The sequence below is a fragment of the Dendrobates tinctorius genome, unplaced genomic scaffold (genome assembly GCF_039654945.1).
Source record: "Dendrobates tinctorius isolate UK_male_01 unplaced genomic scaffold, ASM3965494v1 ptg000018l, whole genome shotgun sequence".
NCBI classification, from domain to species: Eukaryota; Metazoa; Chordata; class Amphibia; order Anura; family Dendrobatidae; genus Dendrobates; species Dendrobates tinctorius.
In genome coordinates, this window is record NW_027361686.1 from 16,710,444 (window position 1) to 16,722,988 (window position 12,545).

Sequence of the window (12,545 nt, forward strand, 5' to 3'; positions counted from 1 at the left end):
TTTAAAAACGATTATTTCTGCGGTGGAAGGGACGCTAAGTAACAGAGCCACCTTGACAGAATGCAGCATTAGTGCTGCACAAGGTGGCTCTTTTACTTAAAAACGCCTGGGGGGGGGTGACAGGTTCCCTTTAAAAGAAAAGAGTTTATGGTTATTTTTGTGTTATTTATTCATGGGAACCTTGTTGGTTTTGGTGTACCTAGGTCTCATCAGTCATTATAATATAAACTAAATGAAGCATCCTGTACACGGTTTTCTTCTTTCACACTGTGAATGGTCTCAGGATCCACTTTTGACCCCTCAATAAATGTATATTTCCATGTAGACTGTATGCTACCAGACATGTAACATGTAGACTATGCGCCTGTATTTTCCATCTTCCAGCAGGAAGGACAGTGAATATTTCTGTTCTGACTCCAGAATAAACTGCTCCTTGTTCTTGGACTGTGGAGGTCTGAGGGCGGCCTCATGGCCCAGGCTTCAGGCTTGGTATTGGTGAGGCAGAGCAGCCAGCTGTAGGAGGGCCGAGCCCCTCATCCCAGATGGGACAGTGAGTCTTCTGTCTGCGCACAGCTGCCTGCAGCCCACACTGCATTCTGTGTAGACGTGGTACAGGGAGGGGGAGAGCACAGGAAAGCTGCATGGCTGAGGATCACAAGGTAAAGGGGAACGCGTCACATTTGGGGTGCACCTACAATATGGGCATAACACCACATGTAGGACATATGACGGGGATCTTTGTCTGTTCACCACTGAGCCAAATCTCTATGGGTTTTCACCTCTTCATTGTTGTTAGAGTGAAGTTTAACTTTAAAGATCCAATCAGATAAAGATACAGGAGCCCACATCTCACAGTGCCCTACGTGTCCCCCTACAGGTGGGGTGGGATAACATCAGTGCTTGGAGGTCCTGTCTACTAGAGGGACTCTCCCCACTAATCCCTCATTGTGAGGGGTTCACATATAGGAACATGGGGGCACCAGTGTCTCCAGGTAATGTGACTGATGGAGTTCTAGCTTTTGTGATGATGCACCGTATAACTTTACGTTCCTTTGTACTTTGTGCCACGTTAGCTCTGCTTCCTCCACCCAAATTCCTGTAAAGTGTTTGTCATTAATCTAATGGGTTGGTTAATATTTTCAAGAGTAAATGTACCAGAAAAGAACAGTACAGCAAACCGCCATGTAGCCGAGATCCAACACTCATGTTTTTGTCATTTGTTATAAGCAGTAAGTAATCCAGAAAGAATTTGGACTTTGTATTTTACGTCTCGGTAACTTTATGGTATTGTCTTTCTCTTTCTTAAGAATATCACTGAAATTTAGCGCCAAGGTGAAAGAAAATTCCTACTCCATTGTGGTCTCTGATCCTGTCCTCATCCTTTCAGACAATTATATAAACTGAAGGAAAGATCTAAGTAAATTATACGTTCATCAAGGCGACTGACTCCTTTCTTTGTCTACAAACTGTGGTCTTCTGATGGAGTCTTGTGTTTGTCAGCTCTTCAGTCCTTTACCATAGACTATTGGGGTGCAGTATGAGAGGGAGTTGTGCGGATGGATCTCCTGTTGCTTCTTTCCATTTCCAGTTATTTCTTCTTGATGTTTCTCCTTATTAGTTTTCCTCCTACACATGAAGAAATATGTGACAAGTATTGACCAAACAGTGACAAAATAGAGAGGACATCTTAAATGTTGTCTTCAGTAGGTTTTTATATCTGAAAGATGCTACAGAGAATATTACTGGCTTCAGATATTGATACATGGAAAGCGAGTAAAGCAAGTGTCAAAATTTGTGATGCTACAATGAGAACACTAGTGCCAGGACTTCTGCTCTGCACACAATTACTTATCAGAGCCCAATGTCTGCGGGTCAGACTCCTAGGTACTTGTGCACTTCTGATGGAGGTAGACCACATGTCTGCTGTAGGGTCAGTGACCTGGGAGGGACCCCCACTTTCTCCACTACTCCTGAAAATGGCTGATGCTGCAGACATAAAGCATCCGATCAGCCACTTCTACCTTAGTTTATGTTTTTTATGCATCAATGAATACATATTTTACAAACAGAAATGTCACAGCCTGGCTATAATATTTGATTTGTGCTCTTTCCCTGATCAAACTCTTTTCTGGACTATCTTTTGCCAATAACGTTTACTTGCTTGGTTCTATGTTGGAGCAGGCCTGCGTCATGTTCTGATTTATTTTAGTTACAGTAATTTTTTTTGTTTTTTGAGAAGAAAGCAGGTGGGACCTTTGCTATGGGACCCCATCATTTCTATATACACTCCTGTCTGTTGGACGTTTTATATATTATAAGTATCCGAAATGTTATCTTTTTGAAAACTATCGTAAATAAGAATCATAACTGGTTTTCTACGTTAATGATACAAGTGAACTATGCTTGGTCATCAGGTGACAGGCAGCATGTTCATGGGGGCTGATAATCGGGAACAAGTGTTAGTAGAAATACTTATTGGCAGATTATCAGCCAAAGAGTATGTACACACATCCTCTTTTTAGGTGGCCAGAAACGTCCATTTTTATGTTGAAGACGTTTCTGGAAACTTTTCTTTTCCTTTTTTTTAAGTGTTTTCCAAACTTTTTTTTTTAACTCGACAATGAAGAAACTGCTAGCAGCTTTTAAAGTAAAAAAAAAACTTTGACAAAATTCTCAAGAGGATGCCTAGGTATTCTTGTGAACTTTCCAATTGACTTATATTCTAAAGTACAGAGCATCTTCAGAGCAGAAAATGCCTGAAGAACGGTCAGGTCATTTCTTTTACCCGCTTGATGTCTTTTCTTTGGAAACCTTAAGCGGTTAAAAGATAATTAAAAGCCTGGACATAAAAAAAGCAAGTCTTTTTTCCATAGAAATGCATATTTTCATTCTTCTGAGTATTTTCTAAGCTCTTTTTCAGGTGGCTATGATAGCTCATGCAGACATCCATGTAAATCAGTCTGATCTCAGACCGCAATGCATGGACTGACTGCGAGTCTCCATGAAGTTGTCACACTCCAGTACATTGCGGTCCCAGATAGGACCAATTTGCACGGACATCTGCATGAGACTTTGAATTGAACTAATTTTAAACCCACCTGATAAAAATGAGTGAGATAGATTAGTGCATGATGTTATAGATTTTTTCTACTAAAGCCAATTAATAAATCAGGTGAAAAACTGTAACATGCCAATAATAAATTTGGCACATATTTACACTCACCGAATCCGTGCCCACTTTATTAAACCCCTTTGAGGCTCACACATCTACTCTTCTTAACACAAATCAATAATAAAATTTGGCTATAATTATTTGTATAAAAAAAGATTCAATTTACCCCAGATTTCTAATGCTAAAGCAAATCTGGGCCAATGTGCAATGCTGAGTACAAGGCCTGAGCAGGGCTGCCACTAGGAATTTCAGAGCCCCATACTGGCAAAATTTTGAGCCCCCTTGAGACTCCACCCCAGCTCCACCTCCACCCCTCAAACGTTCTACAGTCCCACCACCCACTCTTGGAAAAACTCCTCTTCTGCATTCCATCCCCACCAATCACTCATTAACGGTCCCCATCCAACTCTAGTTCACATTTATAGCCAGCAGCTTTTGTTTTAGCCAAAAGATTTTTTAAGCCGTCACCACGACAAGGTAGACTCTTTTGGCAGCACCCTACTCTATTCTAACCTATTAAACATTTATTAAAATATCTAATACTCTTTTTAGGTACTGTATATTTTTATTTATGGGAATGAGTCCCATACATTTTTCAAAATGACAAATAATATCGCATATAAGGGACAAATACTGACACACCGTGACCAGACCACATATTACCACCACTTAGTGACTGAATAATGCCACATACAGGGGACAAATATCACCACACCATGACCAGACCACATATTACCACCACAAAGTAACCGAATACTACCACATAAGGGACAAATACTGCCATAACATGACCTGACCATATATTACCACCACTTACAGTGCCTTGCAAAAGTATTCGGACCCCTGGAACTTTTCAACCTTTTCCCACATATCATGCTTCAAACATAAAGATACCAAATGTAAATTTTTGGTAAAGAATCAACAACAAGTGGGACACAATTGTGAAGTTTAACAAAATTTATTGGTTATTTAAAATTTTTGTGGAAATTCAAAAACTGAAAAGTGGGGCGTGCAATATTATTTGGCCCCTTTAACTTAATACTTTGTTGTGCCACCTTTTTGCTGCGATTACAGCTGCAAGTCTCTTGGGGTATGTCTCTATCAGTTTTGTACATCGAGAGACTGAAATTCTTGCCCACTCTTCCTTGGCAAACAGCTCAAGCTTAGTGAGGTTTGATGGAGATCGTTTGTGAACAGCAGTTTTCAGCTCTTTCCACAGATTCTCGATTGGGTTCAGGTCTGGACTTTGACTTGGCCATTCTAGCACCTGGATAAGTTTATTTGTGAACCATTCCATTGTACAGTTTGATTTATGCTTGGGATCATTTTCTTGTTGGAAAACAAATCTCCATCCCAGTCTCAGGTCTCCAACAGGTTTTCTTCAAGAATGGTCCTGTATTTGGCTCCATCCATCTTCCCATGAATTTAACCATCTTCCCTGTCCCTGCTGAAGAAAAGCAGGCCCAAACCATGATGCTTCCGCCACCATGTTTAACAGTGGGGATGGTGTGTTCATGGTGATGAGCTGTGTTGCCTTTAGGCCAAACATATCGTTTGGCATTGTTGCCAAAAAGTTCAATTTTGGTTTCATCTGACCAGAGCGCCTTCTTCCACATGTTTCGTGTGTCTCCCAGGTGGCTTGTTGCAAACTTTAAACAACATTTTTTATGGATATCTTTGAGAAATGGCTTTCTTCTTGCCACTCTTCCATAAAGGCCAGATTTGTGCAGTGTATGACTGATTGTTGTCCTATGGGCAGACTGTCCCACCTCAGCTGTAGATCTCTGCAGTTCATCCAGAGTGATCATAGGCCTCTTGGCTTCATCTCTGATCAGTCTTCTCCTTGTTTGAGATGAAAGTTTAGAGGGACGGCCGGGTCTTGGTAGATTTGTAGTGATATGATACTCCTTCCATTTCAATATGATCGCTTGCACAGTGCTCCTAGGGATGTTTAAAGCTTTGGAAATCATTTTGTATCCAAATCCGGCTTTAAACTTCTCCACAACAGTATCATGGACCTGCCTGTTGAGTTCCTTGGTCTTCATGATGCACTTTGTGCATCAAACAGAACCTTGAGACTATCACAAAGCAGGTGCGTTTATACGGAGACTTGATTACACACAGGTGGATTATATTTATCATCATTAGTCATTTAGGACAACATTGGATTCAGAGATCCACAATGAACTTCTGAAGTGAGTTTGCTGCACTGAAAGTAAAGAGGCTGAATAATATTGCACACCCCTCTTTTCATTTCTTGAATTTCCACAAAAAATTTAAAATAACCAATAAATTTCATTCAACTTCACAATTGTGTCCCACTTGTTGTTGATTCTTCACCAAAAATTGACATTTGGTATCTTTATGTTTGAAGCATGATATGTGGGAAAAGGTTGAAAAGTTCAAGGGGGCCAAATACTTTCGCAAGGCACTGTAGTGACTGAATAATACCACATACAAGGAACAAATACAGCCACACGATGACCAGACCACCACATAGTGACCGAATACAATACTCATTATTAATAAAAAAACACAATACTAAGTGCTATTACACACAGGAGCTCTGTATATACTGTCAGTGTACAGGTAATACAGTGATCACGAGTGACATTATACACAGGAACTCTGTATAGTGTCAGTGTAAAGGTAATAAAAAAGATCACCAATGACATTATACACAGGATCTCTGTATATAGTGTCAGTGTACAGGTAATACAGGGATCATCAGTAACATTATACACAGGAGCTCTGTATATAGTGTCAGTGTACAGGTAATACAGGGATCACCAGTAACATTATACACAGGAGTTCTGTATATAGTGTCATTGTACAGGTAATACAGTAATCACCAGTGACATTATACACAGGAGCTCTGTATATAATGTATAGTGTACATGTAATACAGTGATCACCAGTGACATTATACACAGGAGCTCTGCAAATAGTCCACACTATATATTGTCATTGTATATATAACACACTGACTTACCAGTGACGTTTCTTATTGAAGTTCTTCATGTTTTTTTTTCTTCTTCTTCTAGAGCAGACTGCCATCACTTCTTCCAGCCAGGACTCGTGTCTACATAAAATAACACAGTTATCTAGAGCACTGCTTCCAGAGCACATTCCCCAATTTTTTCCTTTCTTCTACACTACACAGCACCCACAATTAATACATAATTAGTTATTATGCAACCCACCATTCCAAATATAAATTATAATCCACCACTTTGCCCCAACTGTAAATAGCCAATTTCCCCACCTAATAAATAAATTAATTAGCCCCTGTACTCTTTCCCACAATTCAATACCAGTCACTGCATCCTCAACGTCCCCCACTCTGTACCTCCTGCTCCCCTGATTCATAATATTTACATACCCCTTCTGCCCCAATTCATTATGCCATGCCTTCTCTCTCTCCCACCCCCACCCTCTATTCATTATCAACTTCTCTCCCCCACATTCAATACATCATTTACTCCCCCCACCCTCAATTTATCATTCTTCACTGCCACCCCAAATTTGATGTCCCCACCATCAATTCATCGTTTATTGTCCCCATCCACCAGTCTCAATACATCATCATTTACTCCCCCACCCTCAAAATTCATTCAATTATTTGCTCTCCCCACCCCCCACCTTCGATTCATCAATTCATCATCTGCAGTCCCTCACCCTTAATTCATCATGTGAAGTCCTCTGTCCCCTCCCTCACTTCATCATTTGCAGTCCCCATCCCCTCCCTCATTTCATCATTTGCAGTCTGCCTCCATCTCCCTATCATTCACTTAATTCATTTTATAAAGAAAAGAAAAAAAGTTTTTCATACTTACCTCACTGACGATCTCCTGCAGGCGCAGCTCCTCTTCTGGTGTCCTCGTAGAGGGCGGATGGAGCCGGAGCTGCACAGACATGCAGGATAGATGGCCATGGAACCCCGAGAAAGCTCCCACAGCTGAGGTGTGCGCCACGCACAGAACATTACACAATGGGGCCAGGTGAGCAGAAGCATAAGAGGCGAGGCCCCCTGTGTACCACCGCTCACTGGGCCCCATACAGCAGTAAGGGCAGTAATGCCCCGATGGCGGCCCTGGGCCTGAGCATGACATAGGGATTCAGAGAACTGTAACTATAGACTCCCTCAGTCGTGCTCCATCCCTGACGTCCTGCACAAGGCACAGCACGGTGTATCAGTTAGAGTGTTTCTTTAAGTAATGGGATCATACAAAGTTACAGAAAACCAATTTGGCTCAATGATTGCATATTCTGTTTATACAAGTGTTGCAGTTATGTAGTGTCATAAAGGTTCTAGTGCTCAAGCAGTCACATGGGAGGTCAGTAACACTACAGTACAGCGATTGTGTCTGCACAGCACACCTGCAGCACGGTTCGAATGACCGCAGTACTGTGCTATTTACATAAAGCCATATACGAATGGGAGGAAGGGTCAGATAGGCTTTCTTTCCTTTGATGCTTGAATACAAAGTGGTCCACATATTTTTCTCATTGACATATTCTCTGCATCAAACAAGCTGCTCACCCCATAGTTAGCTGCAGCTCTGATCTCATCTGGTGAATGGCAGGACATAAAATGTGCTCCGTCTAGTTGTCACTTCCAGTCTCCCACACTGCCATGAAAAGGATTGGAATTCAGATGACCCATGAGGCGTTCCTGGGCTTTTATCCAGTGTTGTCCAGAGAACAGTTCCGTTGTTCATACCCATAACCTAGATGACAATTGTCAGTTCTTGTTCATCTGTTTATTGTTCAGGAAGTTTAGACTGAGTTTGAGGACACCAAATTCCATGATGTCTCCATATTGGTGTCAGCTGTTTATATTTTATGGCTAGACGGATATTTTAATGGTTTCAGCAACATACACTGGGTATACATATATATTTAGGGTACAAATATTTTAGGGTATACATTTAGTTTTAGGGTACACATGTAGTTTCACCACTTCTTCAGCAAAGAGCCTTCAACAAAGCTGTTTTCTTGAACATGACATCTGTGCTAAGATCTGTTTTCAAGGACTATGCAATGTGCAATAAGGTGAATTGCATTTTCTGATCTAGTCATATAAGTGATCTCAAATAAGTGGTCTTGTTCTAAGCTTGCTATGTACATAATATAAGGTGGCCAAAGTCATACATCCAGCATTTTAAAACTTTGCATGAACTATCGTTCGTTGTATTCAACGATAGTCTACTGTTTACTCAACTATTGTCAGCTGAAACTAGACATGATCGATGATCATAGCCATTCATTTGCCACTTTGTGCAAGCACAACATTTTTTTTTTAAAGATGTCCCTGATTTTCCAGCTTTCATGATTGTTGGATTCTTCACAAGAACATATGGCTGCATTCTGGCTTTAGAGGGCTCTTTCAAACATTTAAGAGAATCTGTAATCAAAGCAATGTGGCGGCTTACAAGTTACACTGCATGTCAATGGTTTGTTAGTTGGTTTTGATATTGTGTATTGGGGCATTTTTACTCTTCCTCACGGCAGAAGAGTTATGAACGTTGTATGTTGGATAAATAATTTTGGAGATGTGTGAGGCAGAAGCTTATTCACGTCTCCGCTAAACCAGGCATACATGTGCAAGGGGGAAAATGTCGGAGGAATAGCTTCGACTGACCACTATCAAAGATAGATGGCCCCTGTGAAGGGGTTTTCCAGTTTGGTTTAAAAAAATCAAACAAAATGGTCTTTACTCACCCTCCCCAGGTCTGACGCTGAATCTTTGGCACTGCTCCTAGTGTCTGTTATTGTCTGCAGCGCTGATGTCATGCCGACAGTGCTGCAGCCTATCGGTGGGCTTAATTAATGGTTTTTAGTGGCTCGTGCCATCAACTTGGGCAGAGCTGCTCAGTTATTGCTGCAGCGCCTGTCGACACGATGTCAGCGCTGCAGACAATAGCAGACACCGGTAGCAGTGGTGGAGACTCAGCCCTTATTACAAGGAGGGTGAGTAAAGCGCAGTTTGTTTACTTTTTTAAAAAACAAACTGCAGTTGAGGGACAAGGGTTTTCCAAAACTGGAAAAACTCATTAAGTGCTGTGCTTTGGTAAGATTTACTAAACGGGTGCAAACGTACACATCTGGTGGTCTCCGGCCTTCTGACCCGTAAACTCATTCTGGAATAAAGGCACTAACCCAAGCTAATAGAGAATAGTGAGTACAAGTTTATTCACTAAACAGATTCTCTGATTTGGGACAGGGGATACTTTTGGAATAAAATATGCAAATTATGTAATCCAAGTGGAGTCATCTGGAGATTCCTTCTGCAATGTAGATGACTGACACATACCAATGAACAGCCAGAAGAACAGACACATGGCTTGCACATTGTAACTGAGGCTGGAACAAAGGAAAGTTTAAAGGGAAAAAAATCACAGATAAAAACAAATTGCTGGTGCTTTTAGGTTACAAATATGAGGGATGCCAACCGTAAATTAGCAGAGTTTGTCTGTGAGAGTAATAGATACATAACCAGTGTCTGTGGTGTCCAGAACCTGTGATTGAAAATAAAGAGAAACTGGGGTTGCTTTCAGCAGATCCACACACAGGGATGGTTTTAGGTAAAATTACAATTATTTCTGTAGAATTGCTGAGATAAGTGGTACTGTTGTATCAACATCATTTTACAGGAACTACTTTTAGTACTCTGGCATATTTTGTGGCCATAAGCAATATCTTAGACTTTGTTTTTTAATCTGTGTGTACGTCTGTTTCTGAAAGTTGTCCCAATGAACCTAAAACTTAGGGTACATACTCATTTGCAAGAAATACAGACGAGTGCAATCCGATAAAAAAAATCGGATTGCACTCGGACCAATGTTATTCAATGGGTTATATCTCATCTGCAAATTTTTTCTCAGCTGAAATCGGACAGAGAAAAAAACCGCAGCCTGCTGCGTATTGCTGCGTATCTCAGACGAGACTCGCCAATGCAAGTCAATGGGTACGAGAAAAAAATGACGCAGCACTCGCACAATGCGAGTGCTGTCCAATTTTTACACATCAGTGCTCTTTGAAAAGCCGGCAACTCATGTGCGGTGTACAGCAAAATCACAGTGACAAGTTAGAAAAGGATAGATACACACACACACACACACACACACACACACACACATATATATCTAATATATAAAGCTCAAGTGTGTGTATGTATGTATGTATGTATGTATGTATGTGTGTGTGTTTGTATGTCCGGGATTGGCATCCGCACCGTCGCAGCTACAGCCACAAAATTTGGCACAGTCACACGTCTGGACCCCGAGAGTGTCCTAGGCTATGTTGTGAGGCGAAATTTGAACCCTGCGCGTTCCAATTCACCAAACAATTTTGCCCCTATCTACATAATGGGGAAAAAGTGTGTGTGTATCAAGCCCCGCCCCTCATTATGATGTCATAATGGTTGCCATGGCGACGCTGATGTCATCATAGGTTGCAAGCCCCGCCGCTCATTATGATGGGTGTATGGGCACTGGACTATGGGATGGAGGATATGTGATGGGTATATGGGCACGGGACTGTGGGATGGAGGATAATTATAATTTGCTATAACTAACCACAGTTAGTTACTATGCCCGGGCAGCGCCAGGCTCTTCAGCTAGGGTATATGGGCATTCGACTATGGGATGGAGGATATGTATGACGGGTATATGGGCACGGGCCTATGGGATGGTGGATATGTATGATGGGTATATGGGCACGGGACTATGGGATGGAGGATATGTATGATGGGTATATGGGCATGGGACTATGGGATGGAGGATATGTATGATGGGTATATGGGCATGGGACTATGAGATGAAGGATGTGTGATGGGTATATGGGCATGGGACTATGGGATGGAGAATATGTATGATGGGTATATGGGCATGGGACAATGGGATGGAGGATATGTATGATGGGTATATGGGCACGGGCCTATGGGATGGTGGATATGTATGATGGGTATATGGGCACAGGACTATGGGATGGAGGATAATTATAATTTGTTATAACTAACCACAGTTAGTTACTATGCCCAGGCAGCGCCAGGCTCTTCAGCTAGTCTAATATATAAAGCTCAAGTGTGTGTATGTATGTATGTATGTGTGTATGTCCGGGATTGGCATCCGCACCGTTGCAGCTACAGCCACAAAATTTGGCACAGTCACACGTCTGGACCCCGAGAACGTCCTAGGCTATGTTGTGAGGTGAAATTTTAATCCCACATGTTCCAATTCACCAAACAATTTTGCCCCTATCTACATAATGGGAAAAAAGTGCGTGTGTATCAAGCCCCGCCCCTCATTATGATGTCATAATGGTTGCCATGGCGACGCTGATGTCATCACAGGTTGCAAGTCCCGCCTTTAGGTGCGAAACACTCCAGTACTTAGTTACCCTGGAATGCCTTTCTCTAGGTGTTCCTAGTCTTTACTTGTATGACAGACAGCTGTAGCCTGCTTCGGGGACTCCACTCTGCGTCCCGGCTCTCTATTAAGTTGCTGTTGTGTCCCAAGTCTATGATGGGAGCAAGGCGTTAGCGGCTCACTACTCCTCCGGTGTCTGTTGCCGGACATAAAGATCCAATCAACCTCGGGGACCGGGCCCCGGCCTTTGCGCTCTCTGGACTGGAAGGGTTCTCTATCTTTCTTCAACCAGCTTCCCACCGTTCTTCTATTCTCCTTCGTTCCGATCTGTTCTATCTCTCTCTTATGGAATCTGTAGTCTCCAGTCTACGTCTCTTTCTCCTTCTCTTCCTTCCCTAGGGAGCTCATTCCACTAAGACCAGTCCTCAGCCTCTCCTGACTGACTGCCTTCCTCCGCCATGAGCTCCTCTCAGGCTGACCTGCTGTCAGCCTGCTCTCTCTCCCTCTCAGACCCTCATCTGACTGACCTGAAATCCTACACCTTCCCTCTCTTTTGTATCATCTCACTCCACCCGCCTCCCAGCACATCTCGTGTTACGAAGCAGGGTTCCACGAGGGGTGCTCTGCTAACCCCCAGCCTGAAGCTGTAAGGTGGCCCCACTGAACTATCCTGTGTGTGGAATGCAGGTGTGGAGCGTGGTCAGGAGTTCCCACCTTACCTAGATGGTGGGGCACTACACCTTAGGAAAAGGTGCAGTACCTCTGTGGCGACTGAAGCCTCAGGGGTGCCACATGGGGTCCCCCTATAATTAATAGCCAGCAATGGCTATGCAGACAGCTGAGGGCTGATGTTAATAGCCTAGGAAGGGGCCATGGATAGTGGCCCCCCCCTTGCTAAAAATATCAGCCCTCAGCCGCCCCAGAAAAGTTGCATCTCTAAGATGCACCAATTGTGGCACATAGCCTTGCTCTTCCCACTACCGTAGAAATACATGCAGCCA

At 42.6% G+C, this 12,545-nt stretch overlaps 1 protein-coding gene across 1 annotated transcript in view; it reads left to right on the forward strand.

Moving 5' to 3' along the window:
• The first annotated feature begins 552 nt into the window (after positions 1-552).
• PHLDB1 (pleckstrin homology like domain family B member 1) overlaps positions 553-12,545 on the forward strand; it is a 291,420-nt gene continuing 279,427 nt past the window's right edge. Inside the window, exon 1 of the mRNA XM_073566505.1 lies at positions 553-659. The gene's annotated coding sequence lies outside the window, so the exon portion shown is untranslated. The remainder of the gene's footprint in view (positions 660-12,545) is intronic.